General features: G+C 35.9%; 2 pseudogenes; both read left to right on the forward strand.

Annotated features, from left to right (window-relative positions):
* Positions 1-1,902: 1,902 nt before the first annotated feature.
* LOC128169266 (uncharacterized) lies at positions 1,903-4,660 on the forward strand (annotated as a pseudogene).
* Positions 4,661-5,326: 666 nt separating this feature from the next.
* LOC128169264 (uncharacterized) lies at positions 5,327-6,646 on the forward strand (annotated as a pseudogene).
* Positions 6,647-22,070: the final 15,424 nt, after the last annotated feature.

Consider the following 22,070-nt stretch of genomic DNA (forward strand, 5'->3'; position numbering starts at 1 on the left):
CCTACATCCTGACCCTCACACCATATACTCTACACCCAACAACCTATACCATTAACTTTCCATACTACACCATACAATGCAGCTACACCCTGACCCCTAACCCTATAACCTACATCATAAACCTCAACACTACACCTTTCTATACAGTCATTCACTATTACCCTGACCCTCACACCCTTTACCCTACACACCATTCCATTATGTTTTATCACTTGACCCTACTACACAGTTGTTCACCTTTACCCTTACCCTCAACCCCTTATACCTTACACCCTACATGCTTTACAGTAAACCATTGCTGTAATACGATACAGTAAAGCTATTGACTTGCATCCTGACCTTCAAATCTTATATTCAACATCCTATACACCAACCCCTCACCATACACCATTTCACCATACCATACATTGATTTACTACACCCTGACCCTCACAACCATTCACGCTTTAATTTAAACTCCCACATTCACACTCTGACCCTAACAACCTTAACCCTACACCTTATACCACAAAATGTAAAATTATTAACGCACGACGACGGACGAAGACCAATTACAATTGTTCACCTGAGTGACTCAAGTAACCTAAAGAATATATCCGTTATATGATTCAGGACAGACAAGTCAGTCTCTTAGTGCTAGAGTCCTCATAGGAGAATGACAAGGACGAGGACTACCGCCTGTCCGAGTTGGACTCCTCTTCTGACGAGGAACCCCCAATTGAATCAAGGAGATTGCCACAAGCATTGGTAAGATATAATTTAAACAATATACACTTATATAAAATGTAGCTCTGCAAAAATCTATTATCTTTAGTTTACTATTATTAGTTGTCCAAGGCGTTGGAAAAGGAGGAAACGGTGGCTGCGGACAGCATAGAGGAAGCAACGGAGGAGGAGATGGTGGCATCTCTTCCTACTCTCCCGGCTAGCCCTGACCCACCTCAGGCCAGTGAAGATGAATCATCAGAGGAGGTTGCAGCAGGAACAGCCAGAGGAGGTAGGCATTTGTTCTACAACAAAAATATGATAAAATATTAAAAGAATGAATTCTAAAATAAATAATCCAATTTGACATTTTCTTAAATAGAAAAACGTAAGAGGCCCCGCCATTATGAGCGGCCACAGACCAGTGGGAGGCGAAAGCGGCCCACCTGCCCAGAATGCAGTCTGCAAGTGGTCCACCTTCCTCGTCAACTCCGAACAGCCCACGATAAAACAAAAGAAGACAAGCCCTTGTTATCAGAGAACACTTAAAGGTTTTGAAACTTATGAGTCTCTCTAAAAATTTTCTCTAGAATTCTGAAAGCAAAATTTGTACTGACAATCTCAACAGGTTTCACTGTATATACTGAAAGGTGCTGTTACAAATGGGATTGCTTACAGGCTAAAGGCGTGTCCATTAAAGGGCTGCAAATCTGTAACTGCCCGCCTTGATGTGCATCTGAACAGAATTCATGGCATGGTCAGGGGACCAAAAATGCATGGATTGGTCATGTCTGCCAGAGGCCACATTATAGAGTTAGTTGTATTCTTATACAAGCTAGAAATAATACTTTACCATTATTCTACATTTTTCATTCTTTCACGTCTCTCTTTATATCATCTATATTAAGTATATCATTAATTTATCATGTCGTCTATTAATATTTTAGACAGGAGGAAAGTGATGATGATGCCGAGAGGGAGGCGGAAGCTGAGGCCGGATTGGAGGAGGCAGACACCAGTTCCAGCTGGAAACAACGTAAGAAACCACATAATTTGTTTCCTCAATATCTTATTAGACAGGGTAGAAAGAAAAATAACTTACAAAAATCATTTACAGACCCTTTAAAGCAAACTTTCTACGAGTGGCTCTGCAGCTTGGAGAAAAACAGGAGCGAACGAGTTGCAGGCCAACACTGTAACCAAGTGTTCATCATTAGGTTTACAATTGACCCAACGATGGAAATGACGTCTATTCAAAACACCGCCCAGATCCGGGACCAGTGGCTGACGCCAGCCAGGGCCAAGCAAGCCCCAGGAACAATAAGATCATATCTAGGTAATGTCTCCAAGTTTCCTGTTTCTGCAAAAATGAAAAAGAAGTCAAGTCATTTACTTATATTGTTTACAAACAGAAGGAGGGACAGATAGACACACATGAGTTAAATGTGATTGCTTACAGGCTAAAGGCGTGTCCATTAAAGGGCTGCAAATCTTTAACTGCCCGCCTTGATGTGCATCTGAACAGAATTCATGGCATGGCCAGGGGACCAGAAATGCACGAACTGGTCATGTCTGCCAGACGAGGCCACATTATAGAGTTAGTTGTATTCTTATACAAACTAGAAATAATACTTTACCATTATTCTACATTTTTTATTCTTTCACGTCTCTCTTTACATCATCTATATTAAGTATATCATCAATTTATCATGTCGTCTATTAACATTTTAGTCACGAGGAAAGTGATGATAATGCAGAGAGGGAGGCGGAAGCTGAGGCCGGATTGGAGGAGGCAGACACCAGTTCCAGCTGGAAACAACGTAAGAAACCAGATAATTTGTTTCCTCAATATCTTATTAGACCTAGGGTAGAAAGAAAATAACTTACATAAATCATTTACAGATCCTATAATACGCTCTTTCTTCGAGTGGCTGTGCAGCCTGGAGAAAAACAGGAGTGATAGAGTTGCACGCTAACACTGCAATCAAGTTTTTATAACTTGGTCATCAATTGGCCCTACCATGGACCTGGCTTCCATTCAAAACACGTCCAAGATCCGGGACCAGTGGTTGACGCCAGCCAGGGCCAAGCACGCTCCAGGAACCATCCGATCCTATCTAGGTAATGTCTCCAAGTTTCCTGTTTCTGCAAAATATGAAAAAGAAGAGTCAAGTCATTTATTTATACTGTTTACAAACAGAAAGAGGGACAGATAGACATACATGAGTTAAACAGTATGTCCCCATCTCCTTCAAAGTGGGGGTTTAATTGTCATGATTATGATATTATTTCAGAAAGTGCCAATTCCTTAAACATGTCAGTATAACTTACGATATCTCTTAAAATAGGCTCGCTACAGGACTTCTTTGCTTTTCTTTGTGATGAGGGTGTTTTAAGTTCTGATATCACATCAAAAGGCACGGAGAAGCTCAGAAGATGGGCGAAATCTTTGCATATGGACGTCCGAAAAAAACGAGTGGAACAGCGCGTCAAAGATGATGGTAACCAGACCTAAAGAAAAAAAACATGTCAATACAATATTCAAATATGACAGAAAGTACAATGCACATTGACCAAGTAGCCTAAAACATACAGTTCTTTTCTAACGTAGGAAGAATCGAGACGAAAGACATTATTAAGTATAAAGAGAGCGAGGTTTACCAGCTGGCCCGGGACACATTTGACAGACAGGACAGAGAGGATAAGGAGGGACACATCCCTGAGAAGGATTTCCCTGTTTGCAGAAATTTCCTGATCCTGAACACCCTGATCAGGAATGGGCAACGAGCTGGTTCCATTGCCAATTTCACCATGGCGGCACTAAGAAAGGCCGAAACGCAGGACGACGAGCACGTCGCCACTGTAAGTGTTTAAAGACAAGACGGGACACATCACACCCGGCACTCTCTTCTTTTCCCCCGAGTTGTGGAGACACTTAAGTATCTTCACAACAATGATGAGAAGAAGACTCCCCGGTTACTCTTCGGAGTTGGGGAGTTAAGAGAGTGCGGTGTTCGTCACCTACCCGATGGGACCATCAGGACATCCAGGTCCAATGACCACGTCCCTCGTCAACAAATCAGTACAGTCAATATGGAAGGCTGCTGGAGTGAAAAAAAAGCTGTCGGTCACCAACTTACGAAAGGCAGCAGCTACCAAAGTAAGACTGCATTATTACATTAAAATTATTTTAAACACTAATGCATTCTTTTCAAATAAACAAGGGGCTCGATGGCCTTACCTGAGTATATGGAGATTCTGTTCTTTATATTGATGTTATTATTGGTAGGCAGTCAGTACAAACAATATTTCTATTTCCAGGTTAGGTCCAAGTTCCCCTGGGCTAGAGAAGCTTTAGCTAAACAGATGACACGCCGAGCTTCAACGCAAGATCAATATTATTTGTTAAAACAAAAGAAGCAAGAGAGTGCCAAGATTGTGAAGCTCATTGAAAAATGCATGACTGAGGATGAGGTACATACTGACGCATTTTTTTTTACTAGATTTATTCTGTCTGTGAAACTCTGAACTCAAAAAGTTAATGTGTTTCTTTTTCTTTGTAGTCAGCATTGGAAGTTTGCCAGGGTCCTGGACCCATCATTGAGGAGATAGAAGAGGAGGGGGCAGACACCAATTCGGGCTGGAAACAACGTAACAAAGCACAGAATTTGTTTTCTCAATATCTTATTAAACCTGTCGAGAGAAAAATAACTTACATAAATCATTTACAGCTCCTATAATTCGCTCTTTCTTCGAGTGGCTGTGCAGCCTGGAGAGAAACAGGAGTGACAGAGTTGCACGCTAACACTGCAATCAAGTTTTTATAACTTGGTCATCAATTGGCCCTACCATGGACCTGGCTTCCATTCAAAACACGTCCAAGATCCGGGACCAGTGGTTGACGCCAGCCAGGGCCCAGCACGCTCCAGGAACAATTCGATCCTCTCTAGGTAATGTCTCCTTAAGTTTCCTGTTTCTGCAAAATATGAAAAAGAAGTCAAGTCATTTCATTATACTGCTTCCAAACAGAAGGACACACATGAGTTAAACAACATGCCCCCATCTCCTTCAGAGTGGGAGGTATAATTGTCATGATATCATTTAAACACAAAACGGAAATATCCAATTCCTTAAACATGTCAGTAAAATTTACGATATCTCTTAAAATAGGCTCGCTACAGGACTGTCTGGCTTTTCTCTGTGATGAGGGTATTTTGAATTCTGAGCAGTCCTCAAAAGGCACATAAAAGCTCAAGAAATGGGCCAAATCTTTACATTTGGATATCAGAAAAAGACGAGTCGGAACACCGTGACGATGGTAACCAGATCTAAATTAAAAAGAGTCAATACAATAGTCAAATAAAATACAAAGTACAATGCACATTGACCACGTAGACTAAGACATACAGTTCTTTTCTAATAGGGAAGAATCGAGACAAGAGATATCATTAAGTATAGGGAGAGTGAGGTTTACCAGCTAGCCCGGGACACTTTCGACAGAGAGGATCAGGATAAAAAAGGATGCATCCCTGAGAGGGACTTCCTAGTCTGCAGGAACTTCCTGATCCTAAACACGCTCGTCAGGAATGGGCAACGGGCTGGATCCGTTACCAACTTCACCATGGGGGCACTCAGGAAGGCTGTGGAGCAGGACGACGAGCACGTCGTCACTTAAAGTGTTTAAATCTTCTTTCTTTGCTTTCAAATAACATGTTATTATACTGCAAACTGTCCTAACATTCATTGTTTCGTTTTTAGATTTCCAAACACAAAACTGGACACGTCTTACCCGTCACTCTCTTTTTTTCACCTGGGTTGTTGAGATACTTAAGTATCTTCACAACAGAAGAAGACTTCCCGGTTACTTTCGGAGTTGGCGAGGGAGGAGAGTGCCGTGTTTGTCACGTATCCAGGGCCATCCAGACCCCATGACCACGTCTCTCGTTAACAAAGCTGTGAAGTCTATATGGAAGACAGCAGGAGTAAACGAAAAGCTGTCGGTCACCGACCTAAGAAAGGCAACCGCTACCAAAGTAAGACTGCATTTTTACATTAAAATTATTTTAAACACTTCAATAAATGCATTTTTTATTCAAATAGACAAGGGGCTCGATTGCCTTACCTGAGTATATGGAGATTCTGTTTTATATATTGATAATATTATTGGCAGTCGGTACAAACGATATTTCTATTTTCATGTCAGGTCTAAGTTTCCCTGGGCAAGGGATGCCAATACTCAGCAGATGACCCATAGGGCTGCAACACAAGACCAATATTATCTGCTGAAGCAATCAAAGTGCGACATTTTGAAAGTTGTCAAATTAATAGAAAAATGTATGACCCAGGATGAGGTACATACCGTCTCATTTTATTTTTCTAGATTTTATCTCTGTGAGAAACTCTAGACTCAGAAAGTCAATGCGTTTCTTTTTCTTTGTAGGCGGCAATGGAAGTATGTCAAGGCCCCGGACCAATCATTGAGGAAGTAGGAGATGAGGAGGAGACTCCTGACCTATCTTCTCCTACCGATGAGGCCGCTTATACCACTCAGGAGCCACTTCAGATCATGACTGGCCCCACCTCCAGGTCTCCTGACATCGACCCGGTAAGTGTTAACTCATTGTATTCTGTTTATATTTTTAACATAACACCATACATTCAAATAAATTATAAAAGAATAGGTTTTAGTAACCATTTCACTGAAACGCTGAAATGGTGTGTTGGGACACAGTTCCTGTTCTCAAACAGGAAAAAACAGTAGGTTCAATTCCCACTATAAGAAAAAACAAATGGATGCATGTACAATCTAATCGTAACTTATTCCAAAGGAACCTCATTTTCCTTAAGTGGTTTGTGTCATTTTCTCTAAGAAACATTTCGGATGTTTTAATCTATTTAATTTAAGATTTAATTTATTCTGTCATTTGTTACGTAGTTCTGACTATGCAGGGCCACTAGGCTTTCTGTCCACTTTGCATCAGCTTTCTCTTCCATTATACCTTGTGAAGGAACTTAACCCAAGTTCACAATAAAAGAATTTGACCAATTTATCTTAATCTTTAAATAAAAAAAACAAACGCGAGTAAGGTTACTAGTATAGCCTTTCTTTTACATTAACATTAAATCCTAGCCATTACCTGCATCTATCAAATCTAACCTTGCGTTTTATTTAAATTGAAAAAAGTTGTAAATGAGTTTTCTAAAACTATTAACACCAATTCGTTTAATCAGCAATTTAAATTTATTCATATTCCTCTTTAAAGAACTATACATTGGACCATATTCAATAAAGCATTCAAGGTGCCAAAAATTATGTTCTTCTTTTTAAATAAAATACCGCCAAGAGGAATAAAATGGTCGTATTACAAGGTGCTCTTCACAATATTTCAAACATACATTGCTGTACATTATGATAACTTCATTAAGAACTGACATTTTATTTGCCTGTCTTTTCATTTAATGCAAAAAAATATATATTAACAAAATCAGTATCCTTTACCATACTCTTTACCTTAACCTTACAATTGGGCTATCTTTACCATTTAACCTTAGCAATTCATCCAAGAATTGTTTATGTTTGCGAGGGGGGGGGGGGGCGGGGGGGGGGGGTTAAAGCTTGATGATCAGTGATTAGAAAAAACACGTTTGTCGGTCAATGAATTTTCAAAACTTACGATTTAAAAAAAAATCAATCGTAATGTTTTTGCGGAAAGGTAAACTTTTTGGTTTCAGAATAAGTGATTGTTAGAGAACCTTAACCTTTAACATAAACCTTTAACTTTCAAACTTTTCCCAAGAAGATATACCGGCTTTTATCTTAATTAATCTTAACAGAATAGATTGCTTGTATCAAAAGTTGCTCGTCCACTTTTTCGAAGATATATATTGGTAGTATGAATCATGTAGACAAAAAAACCAACAACTTATACTTGCTTCTTTTTTTAATGAAGCAGTATTAACTGATCATTTTCCCTAGTTAAACAAACACCCGTTATAAACCTCTATATGCAATGTGTAAGAAATTATAACCCTTCCAGAAATAGAACAATTTTCATTTCAAACAAAACGGTATCCTTTACCTTAACCTTGGAATAAAATCTTGCCTTTGAGCTTGCAATTTAACAGTACATTTTATGCTGCAATGTTTAAGGTCAGGTTGTGTTTAAAAGTTTTGATATTAGGAAGAGAGAACCAGTTGGAAAAACGATTAATATCTTTTTGATAACCATAGCTTTAGAACTTTTATTAAAAAATCGTTAATTGACCTCAAAAGCGTGTTTGCCTAATTTTCCTCTTTTCGTTAGGTACAAAGCCAAGATTTCAGCTCTTTATGATATTAGGAAGAGAGAACCAGTTGGAAAAACGATTAATATCTTTTTTGATAACCATAGCTTTAGAACTTTTTTTAAAAAATCGTTAATTGACCTCAAAAGCGTGTTTGCCTAATTTTCCTCTTTTCGTTAGGTACAAAGCCAAGATTTCAGCTCTTTAGGTACCATTGTTATAACTCCAACTTAATACTTCTGTTTTACCCTAACCTTTTTTCATATTAATATCTTCGACGATTTCTTTTATCTTCAACTTAAGGTAATGTAAAGCTCAATGTTAAAAACTTATCTCAGTGATGGTTCCTATGTAGAATTTTAATGACATTCATTTTTATGAAAAAATTAAGTCAAACACTTCATAACATTTACATCAACAGTGACCAGTTTTAAGGAAAACTTATAATGATACCAATATGTTTTATCTACATTTGCAAAGAAACATATTTTTGCTTTCCAATTAATACTTTACAAAAACAGTAGATCACATTCTAACTAACATCTATGGTATATTTAATTTTTGTTTTATTCTCATAAATTTCAGTTTAAATGATATGAAAGAACGATCTGGCATAGAATTTCTTTCAGTTTGTTTTCTGTATATGCAACTTTCGCATGCTAACAATATGGTCCATTATTTCCATTTTCTTTTGGAGTACACCGAGCCTTTAAACCTCCAGACATATGCTTTCTATTTGTTTTCACTATTTCTTCTTCTTCTTCTTCCACATAGCTGGTTACAATGGAAATATCTCCATTTTCTTAATCTGATTTAATGTCATCACAATCTGAAAATGTAGGATAATTATCTATATCCATGAACTTGGCGATATAAATGAACAAGACTTCTATACATCCATTTCGGCCCTGCCCAAGAGTCAAAACCCATACCCCAGGGGACATGATTATTAAAATTTCAGTAGACGTCTTCCTGGTAAACATTATTCTTAGTCAGTTTTTTTTTATACAGATGTGTGAGAATAGAGAAGATTTTTAAAACATTATATGCCTTAACACTATATTGCCATACCCCCCCCCCCCCCATGTCCTAAACCCCTGACCCAGGGGCCATGAATTTCACAATTTAGGTAAAGGAGATTGTGAATATCATAACCATGTATTCAGTTTTTTGCCCATATGTATGGGAGTAGAGAAGAAGATTTTTTAAGATTTAAAGCATTTTTACTATATTGCCATATTGGCTCCACCTCAGAGCCTAAACACCTGACAAAGGGGTAATGAATTTAACAGTTTTGGTAGAGGGACATCATAACCATGCATTTAGTTTTTAACAACTATATATGGGAGTAGAGAAGAAGATTCTCTAAGATTTAATACATTTTTACTATTTGGCCATATTGGCCCCACCCTGGAGCCTGAACCCCTGACCGAGGGGTCATGAATTTCACAATTAAGGTAGAGGGCTTCATGGACATCATAACCATGCATTTAGTTTTTAACCAACATATATGAGAGTAGAGAAGAAGATTTAATACATTTTTACTATTTGGCCATATTGGCCCTACCTTAGAGCCTGACTCAGGGGTCATGAATTTCACAATTTTGGTAGAGGGCTTCATGGACATCATTATCATGTATTTAGTTTTTAACAAATATATATGATAGAAGAGAAGAAGATTTTTTAAGATTTAATACATTTTTTACTATATGGCCGTGTTGGCCACACCCTAGAGCCTGAACCCCTGACCCAAGGGTCATGAATTTCACAATTTAGGTAGAGGGCTTCATGGACACCATTATCATGTATATAGTTTTTAAAATATATATATAGTAGTAGAGAAGAAGATTTTCTAAGATTTAATACATTTTTACTGTATGGCCATATTGGCCCCACACTAGAGCCAGAACCCCTGACTCAGGGGCCATAAATTTCACAATTTTGGTAGAGGGCCTCATGGACATCATAACCATGCAACCAGTATTTTCCTCACATGCGTGGGAGTAGAGAAGAAGAATTTTGAAAATTGGGCACATTTGGCCCCGCCCGTGGCACCCCAGGGGTGGAGGAGCCATAAATTTCACAATTTAGATTCTTCTTACCATAGAGATGCTTCACACCAAAAAAATGGTAATGATTGGCCTGGTAGTTTTCAAGAAGAAGTTAAAAATGTAAAATTGTTAGCGCACGACAACGGACGAAGACCGGTGACCTTACAAAAAAACAGCAGCAAAACGTTCAAGGAAACACCTCCAATTGTAAACTTACACCCCCATGAATGAACCCATTCCTTTTTATTTCTCGAAAAAAAACCTCATTATTGTTAATAACCAAAGAAACGCGTAATCTTTTTCGAATTCATTTTTACTACCTAATGTTTCTTTCATTACATTAAAGAATTAACCAGCATTAGTCCCAAGAAAAATCCTTGATTGTGAAATATCTGTTTATCAGTATAGATTATTACCCAGGAAACCTTCTAAATCTTGTTTAATTCATCCTTACACCTTAATTTATCTTTTAGTATATTGATACAATGACACCAACAGATTTAGTTAAGTGAGAAAATCCTTCCCTTATAGAATTACACCCCATGAGGGAACCCATTATTCTGTTTTTGTTGTTGAATTATCAGTATAGTTAATCACTTAGGAAATCTTCAAACTCGTTTTAAATGTTTCCTCACACCTTAATCTATCATCCAATATATGTATACAAAGAAATAATCAGCATTAATAAAATGATAAATTCTTAATTGTGAAATTTTAACATCATTAGGTAGCCCATCATATTTGATATATCATAAAAAAATTCTGTTTTTTAATCGCTAATTACCATGGAAACCTAAGGAATATATCTGGATAGAAATTTGCAACCGTTACTAGTATTTACCGATAATTAATCTGTTGTCTGGCCTGAGCCATGTTTCTGTTAGACAGATTAAGTCAACGCTATTACATGTAATCGATGTTGTTTTGTTTTTTAATAGACCTAGTGCAACGTGTAAAATGAGATGATTTTAGCACTCGCATCCTTTTGGTCTTTGGGAATAGGACGAAGGTTTGATTTGTTTGCTGTCCGCCTCTCGGGACGTGTCCCTGACACGGGAAGACGTGGATGTACACGTGTCTGTATATAAAAATATAATATATCCGAGTGTGCAATACCATTATTGCCAAAATTTAGACATAAGAGATTTTGAGGATTTACATGTATACATTTCTGTCTACAGGTGTAGAAGATATCTGTAACCTCTGTCAAAACACTGGGGTTTTGTTAACATGTCGACCAGCCCTGATCCCGCGCTTGAGACGGAGTGAGTTCGAGTTCATTACCTTGATGGTGTACAGACCGATACGATGCATTGCAAGGGTTCAATATGCCTTATGAACGACACATTCTTGGGACGATTTAACAATAACAAGTAAGACAGACGATAATTAGTTTGTACAATAAAAGTCCGTTATAAACCGTTCTTACGAAGGATTCTTGGAACAACTACTTAATGAACGTTAAGAGCGATGAATAGCAATTCGTTCAAATAAAAATTCGGGTAAAACTGTCACGGATCAAGGAACACAATTGAACATATTAGCCAAGATTTTTCTAAAAATTGCAAAATCTTTGACTAAAAGATAACACGGTTGAAATATACAATGTCTTATTTGTCAACCAACCAAATCCTAACATAAGAAAATTGGTATTTCAAGTAAACAAGCTTAAATCGGTGGAGGCGAAGCAGCCACTACATAACGCTAACACATCTCCAGGGCATAAAGGTATCACACCGGTAATGGGCCAATCAGTCAATTGTAGTTCCATATATACTTCAGAATTATTTTCTTCCTTGACTGCATTTTTACATTTTCCTTTACTCCGTTTTATAAATTGTTGTACCACTGAGTAGGATATTTCATGTATATTGTTAGGTGATGATCTTTTTTCACAGGGACTACTTCTTTCAGGGCACATGTTGCAGCTTCCTTGGGAGTGTGCAGTCTGTTAACATACAAATGGAAAACACGTGGTTTTGAGAGTAGACTTGTTTGGAGCAAGATATTTTGAGAAAATGCCGTATTGCTTGCCCTTTTTATGGTTTTAGCTGATGAAATAGGTAACAAATAACATTTCCTCCGAATATTTTGTCATGAAGAATACAAACTGATTTTTAAGAATTGTTTCCCCCTCTATAGTGCTATGTAGTGAAAACAATTACCGGTGGATATATGGCAATATAGTAAAAATATCTTAAAACTTTAAAAATCTTGTTTTCTTCCACACGTGAGCTAAATAAAATCTGAAAACATGGTTATGATGTCCACTATCTCCTCTACCAAAATTGTAAAATAAATGTCCCCTGGCTAAGGACATGGTGAGGGGGGCAATATCGTGTTAATGCATATGTTTAAAATCTTCTCTAATCTCACTCATCTGTATGAAAAACTGATTTTATAATTATATTTACCAGAAAATCCTCTACTAAAATTCTTTATTTCATGTCCCCTGGAATATGGGTTTTGACTATAGGGCAGGGCCAAAATGTTGACTCTAGGGCAGGGCCAAAATGGATGTATAGGTGTTAATGCATATAAGTTTTATAACTTATCTTCTTTACTCCTACACACATGAAAGGAAAACTGAATTCATGATTTGGTAGACCAGATCTTAAAGTTTTTCACCAAAATTATAGGTTTTATAGTTCTTTTTTGAAAGATTTCAGGCAAGGAGGTTGTCGTCATTACAATTTTTTTTATTCTAGAATGAAATCTAATTAAATCTATAAACGAGACTCCTCGACAAGTTTGTGTATGGGTTATATGCTACTCAGGTGACCGTTAAGGCCAATTAAAAGACACAAAAAATGGTTCAAGTGTCATCTGTTATATCTGGAAACAAACATCACTGCTTCTGTCTTGTCCGGTTGATCTGCATTTGTAGAAAAACAGTTGGGTGCCCTAGCTCGTAGATTATTGATGCAATCTCAAAGTTGGCTTGGCCCTTGTGCATACTTGTTGGAGATGCATGGCATAATCGGAAATACAGAGTTTTTCAGCTTTACTATTTCTTTTGAAAATATCAGGTGATATAGAAGCTGAACACAATAACGAGGACTCTATTATTATTATAGGAAAAACATTTGAAAATCAACTGAAAGTTATATTAATATCATTATGATCCCATACCATAAGTGGGCTTAGTTTTGTCAGGACGTACAACAGCTTGTCCTTTCGTAGTCTGGTACCCGCCCCCGCCACTGCGTTTTCACTTCGTTTTGGGGTCAGGTAAAGGCCGACGCCATTTTTAAAATGGCGACCTCCAGGTCTGGAAAGAGGTAGGAATTTACCACCGAAGAAAAAATCGGGAATATCTTATGACTATGAAAATTAATTCAATTTAATTCGTTGTTTTACAAGTTTACTTAAGCTATACACTAATAGAAATCACTGCAAAATCGGCAGGGCCACGCTTGCATGACTGGAAATGCATGTACTATAACTCGAATTTCCTCTGTATTAGTTTTAGGTAGGCTTGTCAACTGATTTAGAAAGTTAAGCCATCCTTGGTTAAATAATTATAGATCGATATTTAATTCGGGGGGTATCACTGTCGTGTATCCGCGCCGGTAGTGACATGTTTGGATAACGTGAAAATGGCGTATCCATTGCAAAAACAATGAGTGTTGTGTCCTTTTTTCTATCGACAACGGGGTAAATATTAATTAAAATATCGTAATAGTCATTCATATTTTTCTGAAGGTTTTGCAGTTGAAAAGAGTGTGCGTTATTTTCGTTCATCGTTTATAAAAACGACTTATTTGTAGAAAAATCAATCGTTAACGTGTCATTTTAACGCTAAAACCAAGAACTATTTCTAGATTACGTAGATATTATAACACATACTAAAAATCTGAAGCAGCCAAAATTAATTTAAAACATTACATTAACCAAATAAAATCAAACCGATGTCTTTTTAATACATTAATATGTATAAAAATAGCAATAACTTCATGCACCTGCTAAATAAGTAGTACGGTTTGGATAAATAAATTATTCCGGTTTGGATGCTAAAATATAAATTGTGCAAATAGTACGCTTTGAATAATTAAAAGTTATAGGATTTTTGATTTTTTAGACATAAAAAGAGCACTTTGCATTTTATCGGTGTGCAACTGAAGATACATCTTTTTAAAAAATAGTGGGTCATTCAAATTACACAGCATGCAAAAGATGTATTTTAAGTCAGGTGAAAAGAACTTAATATACAGACGATGAATTTTTCTTTCCTGTCCGACATTTTTATAAACGTTATGAAACCAAAATACTTCCACATGTTCGATTGGAACTAAAACTGGATGCTTAATTTTATTTCTTTAGACAAGCACGTTTTTTTCTCTGATAAAATGGTATATTTAGCGTATAATTGATCAGAAATTGATTATTTAACGAATAAGGAATCATTCTTTGATCGAATATCATGAGTTGATTATTTTGGTCGGGGCGTGGTCAAACCCAATAAAGCTCGAAATTACACTTCACAATAACGAAAGAATGATTCCTTATTACTTATATTAATTTAATTCACAGCAATTGTACTTTTAAATATTTTAATAAGCAAACGTCATTTGAATTTATTGGACTGAATATGAACAAATGGATACTTAGTGTTATCAAATGAAAAAAACATTGAAAAATGTAAATATAGCTATATCAAATCTTTTATTTTACTATGATTTCAAAAGAATACTTTCTTTAATTTTAAATTATAAAGAAAATATGAGTTGAAACATGGGGAACACAATAAAATGTAAAAAAAAAAAAAAAAAGTTTTTCACCTTTAACGTTAACCTGAAAAGCAATATATCATATAAACACCTTAACAGACAACTATCTTCTACTTTTAAGGCAATCGACTATATGATGTGTTTTTTAGTTATTCTGAAATGATATTTATAATCGTGAAGTAAGTTGAACGGAGAACGTGCTTAGTAATAATATTATGAAAGTGAGCCTCGTTTACATTCAATACCAAGCTGTACATCGCTTGACAAAGAAAGTTCTACAATTATTTCACTCCCAGTGATTATACTGAAATAATACAAAGTACCATAGATGTCTGCCAAGTCATATATTTACTCTGTTGTTAGAAATAGTTGGTCCAAAAAATTCAAGTGATGACGAGACCTAGGTAAACATAGCCATTTTATATGTACATTAAATTTTATTCAATCATAATTCTCACCAGAAAATCAAAACAATGAATATGTATCTATGTATATCAAGAGGTTTTGGTGACTCATGCGGGAAATGAAGGTGGCGTTACAGCAGAAAAAGTACAAAACCCGCGTTAGTATTTAACATGAAAGTATAATGATTAAAATTTCATTGTTAGGCTGTTGCAAAACTAAAAAGTTGTTTGGGAACGTTTCAATTTTTAATTTAAAAAAATAGACAAGTATGATGTTTGATAAGTTACGGTATAAAAGAGAATATTTTTTTTTCATTTTCATGAAACCCATATCAGGATACCAATAATTAAAAATATCCACGTTATCACGGTTTGTTCTGTGCAGTGTATCGATATATTATATCGTTTCAATTTTAGAAAGAAAAAAATATATTTGAATCATTAGATGATTTTACAGACTTTAAGCTTTTTAAAGTTGGTATAATTCTGTATTTGACTGATCTCTTTTGATTTTTTGACGTTTTTACGTTTAAAGCCGATAACGATATAGAAGCATAACAATTGAAACTGTCGTAAACACATGTTTTTGTGTCGGTAAAGATTTTGGTAAGGCTAAATCTTTCGAAATTAATATCGATGGAATGATTATACAATATACTTAACATATCTGTAAAGCAATCTGTATGCAATTTTTACAAGCCAATTGCAAGTTATTTGGAGCGTGTGTAAAATTGAAATTCAAATTACGGTATATTAAGTTTTGTTGGCTTAAATGCACAAGTCTTCAACGTGTATGTTTATTTTTTTAAACAATGTGACTTCTTATGTCTATCACATGACGATATCCATTATATTGACAGCATGCTTTTCAGTGAGGACATGTATATCGCATAGTAGCGATGCTATATCCCCTTCGCGAGGGGATAATTAAAGGAGCTGTTTACACTCACAAATTAATTACATCCAAACCGTATCAGATGCGTATCCAAACCGTTCCTATTTTGAAAAACAAGGTCATCCAAACCTGTTCCGTTGTTCACAATTAATCGACATGAACTGCTTATTTACATAATTTTAACATAAACTTCGTAGAACTTTAAAGATTTTATGCACTTTTAAATAGATCTGACGATCTTTTTCATGTAAAAGTAGACAATGTAAGCCTTAAATGACACGAAAACTTATCAAGAAGCAAACGGAACCACCATTTTCCCTTTATCCAAACACGTCACTACCGGCGCGGATACACGACAGTGGGTATGTAAACATTGCAAAAAAACTGGGATAAATAAATAAAAGGGCTCTGACATATTCAAAAAACTACATGTTTCGATACAACTGATTCTCGTTTACACTCGGTAATGGTTGGTTGAATTATTTTCATAGTCATAAGAAGATATTCTCGATTTTTTCTTCGGTGGTAAATTCCTACCTCTTTCCAGACCTGGAGGTCGCCATTTTGAAAATGGCGTCGGCCTTTACCTGGCCCCAAAACGAAGTGAAAACGCAGTGGCGGGGGCGGGTACCAGACAAGTCCTTTCGGGTATCTGATGGTGAAGCAAGCTCATGATCAAGCACTGCCCAAAGGGTATATGTACAGGTGTATAAATTAAAAGAAAGGGTGGATCTAACTTTTTTACATGTGCATTGTTTTGATGTATTAGTTACAATAACTTTATTTACTTAAATCAACAATTTTCATACTCTTACCATTATAAAAGTCAAAACACTTACACTGTGGAATCCAAGGCTTACAAAAACGTTTACAATCTAGCCGTAGCAAAAATAGCGCAGTTCTCAACGATAAACAGACAAGTCGTACGTAAAATCTTTCGTACAAAATACACGTACGAAATATCAAAATAAGATATACACAAGACATTACAATTCATATATAATATATATCTATATCTTTATATATATAAACACATGTATATCTTACGTTTCACATTTATTTTGGATGACTGACTCATATTTCTACAGAATGACTAAAATACGTTAAAAAGATGTTTAATTTGAATAGGCATAATAAATAATACTTGGATTAAGCCAGTCAATATCCTGCTCATCATCTTCTTCCAGGGGATCCTGAAGACAACTTTGGGAAAGAGCATTTGGGTGGTTGGTGTGGATGTGCTGGATAACCGACTCCCACTTGGCAACAATCATATCTCCATTGGTATCTGGTGTAGAACCTGCTCACCCCTGCGAATGTTACTGTCATTTAAATTTTCGACCACGTGGTTTTATTTGACCCCTTCAGTTTCGCAGTAAAAATCCTGCCTCGTGTTTATAGTCTATTTTATAGAATCTAGGTACTTGATGTCAAATATGAATTCTAGACGTATATTGATTTTAAACTTTATTTTCATTAATTGGTGGATAAAATGTGTTCTAGAAATAGATGTGACAAAACAAAAAATACGTTTTTTCTGCTGTTGCAACAATTATCATGCGTAGTAGAGATCCCCCCTAGGAATTAATTTTCGATCCGGGCCTGACCTAGTAATAACATCAAAAGTGAAAGAGACTACACTATTTTATGCAGAATATTCCTTGAAAATGGCTCGATGTACTAAATGTTTATGCAAAACATTCACCCATTATTTTTTTAAAAACATATTATAACACACCACAAGCATCAAACATGGCTATGATTTTATTTAGCAACCCAATGTTTATATTTTCAACCACTCTACATGTGCGTTGAACTCGCAGGATATAATTTTAATACTGTATATACATGAATGTAAATATTTCATACCACTTGAATGTTAAATAGATAAATATATCCATACTGATGGCTTTAATTCTCTTCATTTATAAGTACTCGTACATGTACTTACCCTTGGCAACATGCCAGATGTCATAGAAGTGGTTTATTCCATCAAGGTTTTCCTTTACCCACTTGTTATTCTGTCTGTGTCTGTTTGTAATAAGGGTGTCTAACTGCAACCCTTCATCCTTCAGAAATCTAACACTTCTTTTTAACCCTTCATGCGCACACCATGAACTATTTGGAACTTCATTGCTCTGTTGAACAAATAGAACAAATATGAGACATGTATTCTAATACCCTTCAATAATTTTATCGTTCTATATGTATTATGAATAATGGAGGAAACATCTTTTTTTTTTAGTTTTTACTCTTAAAAAATAAACATTATCAAAAAAAATAGCAATAACTATTCTCTAGTCCTTCCAAAACACTTATAAGAAAAACCATGCATAACGTAGATATACATACCTGATTAAGATATATATGTGTAATAGGACTGCTACCCCAAGAGGGGGATAAATTCTGCTCCTGGGACAGTCGGGTACGGGGATGACTACTACTTATCCCTTTTTGCTGATTAGCACAGTTCCTACACGTTTTTAGTATAATTTATATCGGGCTCGACATTCAAAATATTAAATAAACTATAGCGCCTAGTCTGAAGAAGATAAACTTCTGAGAGAAAAGAATTAGTTTTTATTGAACAGTGCCTTCTGAAAATTTATACCGAAGTCGGTACAAAGTGCCTCGAACGGGAAGATGAGCTTACCCAAGAATTAGGCTGCTATAGGCAGTGGACACAAGGGAGCAGTCCGCCGAACTACTCGGAACACGCCTTTATATAGTGTGAGTACACAAAAGAAACGACCAGCCAACCATGAAATGTTACCATACACCTTATTGGATAAAATTACAGGTGATAAACCTATCAGGTAATCCCTAATGAAATACGTTTTGAAATAAAGACCAATATGGCTGACCTGTATAAACAAAATAGCACTTTAACCGTAATGTAGGTGTGAAATAGCTTATCACAAGAATTGAAGTTACTATTTAAGTATTTTATATTGAATTATCCCTTGCTTAGTTAATTGTTTACGCAATTTATGATTTTTATTAAAATAACATATGGTATAGGCTGAGTTTTATCACATTCCTCCCCCCTTAAGATAAAAATATATTTATGTTGTCAAAACAAAACATAATGTAAAACTCAGTCATAATAAAAAGTCAATCAATGAGCGATTCATCGTAATGACACTAAATGTTCTTATTTCTTTTTCAAGGACACCCTCAAACGTTGTGCATTGCCATTTTCATCGAACACCATCACTTTATCACGATTCACAGTTGCATTGGTTCTAGTAACTCTTTCTTCATCAAAAAGGGGATTTCTTTCACACTCTTCTAGCAATCGTTTCCTCTTTTCTTTTTCCTCTTCTCTCTTTCTTGACCTTTCCTCTGTCTGTGTCATTTTCCTCGGAATGGGTGTGTTCCCAGGTGAAATATATGATCGGTTATGTACCATTATGTCTACCAATAATCCGTCCACATTATTCTCTCGATGACTGGCGCTTACATGTTTTCTGGCTGATGCTTTTGTTCTAAAAGATTTCTTGCATGATTTACATTTGGCTAGCTTTCTCTTCTCCTTGTGGATATCTACCAAGTGGTCAAGAATTTGACCATGTCTCCTGAAGTCGGTATGGTTTGGGCACTCATCCACTGGCCACTCATCCCAAGGGGAGGGAATAATGGGCGTTGCTCCTATCAAAAGTCTTCAATTCACTTTCGAATTCACTCAAATCAAATTCAAACTCCATGGCTAAAAATAATATATAATCAAATATCGATGTTTTAGAACAATCCAATTTATATTATATTTGATTCTTATTTTTAATATTGATAAAATCTCTTTATTTACAACATATACATATCTAGAGTGCATGAGTGCATGCATTGCATATATAAGTATAAACAGAAGAACACTGGTTAATTATGTTTTATTACAAATCTAAAATGTCTCGTGGTTTCACGATACGTCCAGTTCTGGTTGTAACTGGCGGCTCAACCTCAATTGGTACAGCTGCACCATCTACATCGCCTGCATTCTGCTCTCTGTTTTCATTCGACTTTTCAGCAAGTGCAGATGCTTGAAATTTTAACACACTCTTTGTTGGGGCATACCATATGTTGTGATATATTTTTTCTTACTAATCAACTTCCTGTCATATAACGACATTGCATTTTTTAGTCTAAATGTTAGAACACTTTTCGACCAAGATCTGCATTTCTTCATCGAAAATGCTAGAATTTTAACACATTCGTTGTTAAGGCATGCCGTATGTTGGGATTTGTTTTTGTACCAAGCAGACGACAACTTCCTGTCAAATGGCGACTTTGCTTTTAAAAGCTAAATTTTCTAACTAATTTTCGTGAACAAATTCTCTGCAAGTGATCATCAAAGAATAACATTTTATATGTTGTGGCATGCCTTATGTTGGGATATATTTTTAAGCTAATCGGACCTCAACTTTTTGTCCCAGGACTTTTTTTTTTAACATTGTCTTCGTTAAGGCATGCCGTGTGTTTAAATCTATTTTTGAGCCAATCTGACGTCAAATTCTTTTCAAATGACTATATTTCTTTGAAGTTAATTTGTATGTGCATCAGAGACTTTCCAGCAAGTGCATGTGCCCGAAATTTTTAACACACTATTCGCTGAAGCATACCATATGTTGTGATCTATTTTGTAACCAATCGAAAGTCAACTTCCTGTCATTTGACGACATTGCATTTTTTAGTCTTAATTCTCAAACACATTTTCGTCCAAGATTTTTAAGCAACTTTTCATCGCAGATTTTTTTATACAATGTGGGTATATACTCCGGTGATTGATAAAACAAACAAGTTCACAGCTCCCAAAAGTAAGCACCCCTAACATTACCGATAATATGAATAATGATGCACGCTACTTATAAAGCAAACAAGTTCACGGTCACTCAATTACCAAATAGCGCAGCGTAAATTATCGTATAATCGATATCGATGCATGATCAAAGTGAACTTCTACTTAATGAATAATATACCAAAAATATATTTAATAACACACACTAAATCATGATAAATTACCAAAAATCAAACAATTAACACATTTGTCTTTGGCTATAAAAGATGGTACAGAATTCTGTACATCATTCAACAACATGTCTCAACACAGCAAAGACAAGCTCCCCACTCCCGGGCTGAAGCGTAAGCTAAAGACCCACACCATTGAAACAAAGTTTCAAGCTATTGCCGATGTCGAAAGAGGTATAGAAAGTAAAGCGGTCATCGCCAAGAAATACGAGATCCCCCCCCCCCCCCCCCCTGTCAACGTGGATAAAGAATGCCCAAAAGATCAAAGAAGCATATGAGCAGAGCACCTTCACGTTTCATATAAATTCTTATTTAAGTGTATATGTGCAGTGTCTATAAATGTTTAAAAATAAAACATCGTTTCAATATTCCGTCTTTTTTTCCCGTTCATACCGGTTCTCAAATTATAGTGCATATAAGGACTTCCTGTGTTAACATGTCAGGACAAAAACAAAAACGCTAATGGAGTAGAAGAATTTCGACTTCGGATATCTCGAACACCCGGATATCTCGAAGTTTTTCCGTGGTCCCCCGAACTTCGAGATATCGATATTTAACTGTATTCCAATTTTTTAATGTTCGGGTTCGATGTTCTGCAAAACAGTGTATTGTTTTAACAATTTCCACAAACCGGTAGGGGACGTGTATTGCTTATGCAATACTCTCAGAATGCTTGTTTAATATAAAATGCATGTTATTTTCTTTGAGATTGCACGATTTCATATTGTAAACAAATGGTTGTTGTGCATGCAAGAAACAATTAAATTGCAAGATAAATCGTTCCATCTTTTAATCCTTGAGACTCTTGTTAACACAACAGGGACATACGCTGGACAATAGCATCTAAAATGATAGGCAAACAGGACATGTTAATTATAAACTGTTAAAAAATGCTGGAAGTTTAGAGAAGTTACAAAAGAAACAAGCATTCTGTGAGTATAAATACGACCTTACTGACCCCATATTTCTATCTTCAAAG

Source organism: Crassostrea angulata, unplaced genomic scaffold (genome assembly GCF_025612915.1).
Source record: "Crassostrea angulata isolate pt1a10 unplaced genomic scaffold, ASM2561291v2 HiC_scaffold_112, whole genome shotgun sequence".
NCBI lineage: Eukaryota > Metazoa > Mollusca > Bivalvia > Ostreida > Ostreidae > Magallana > Magallana angulata.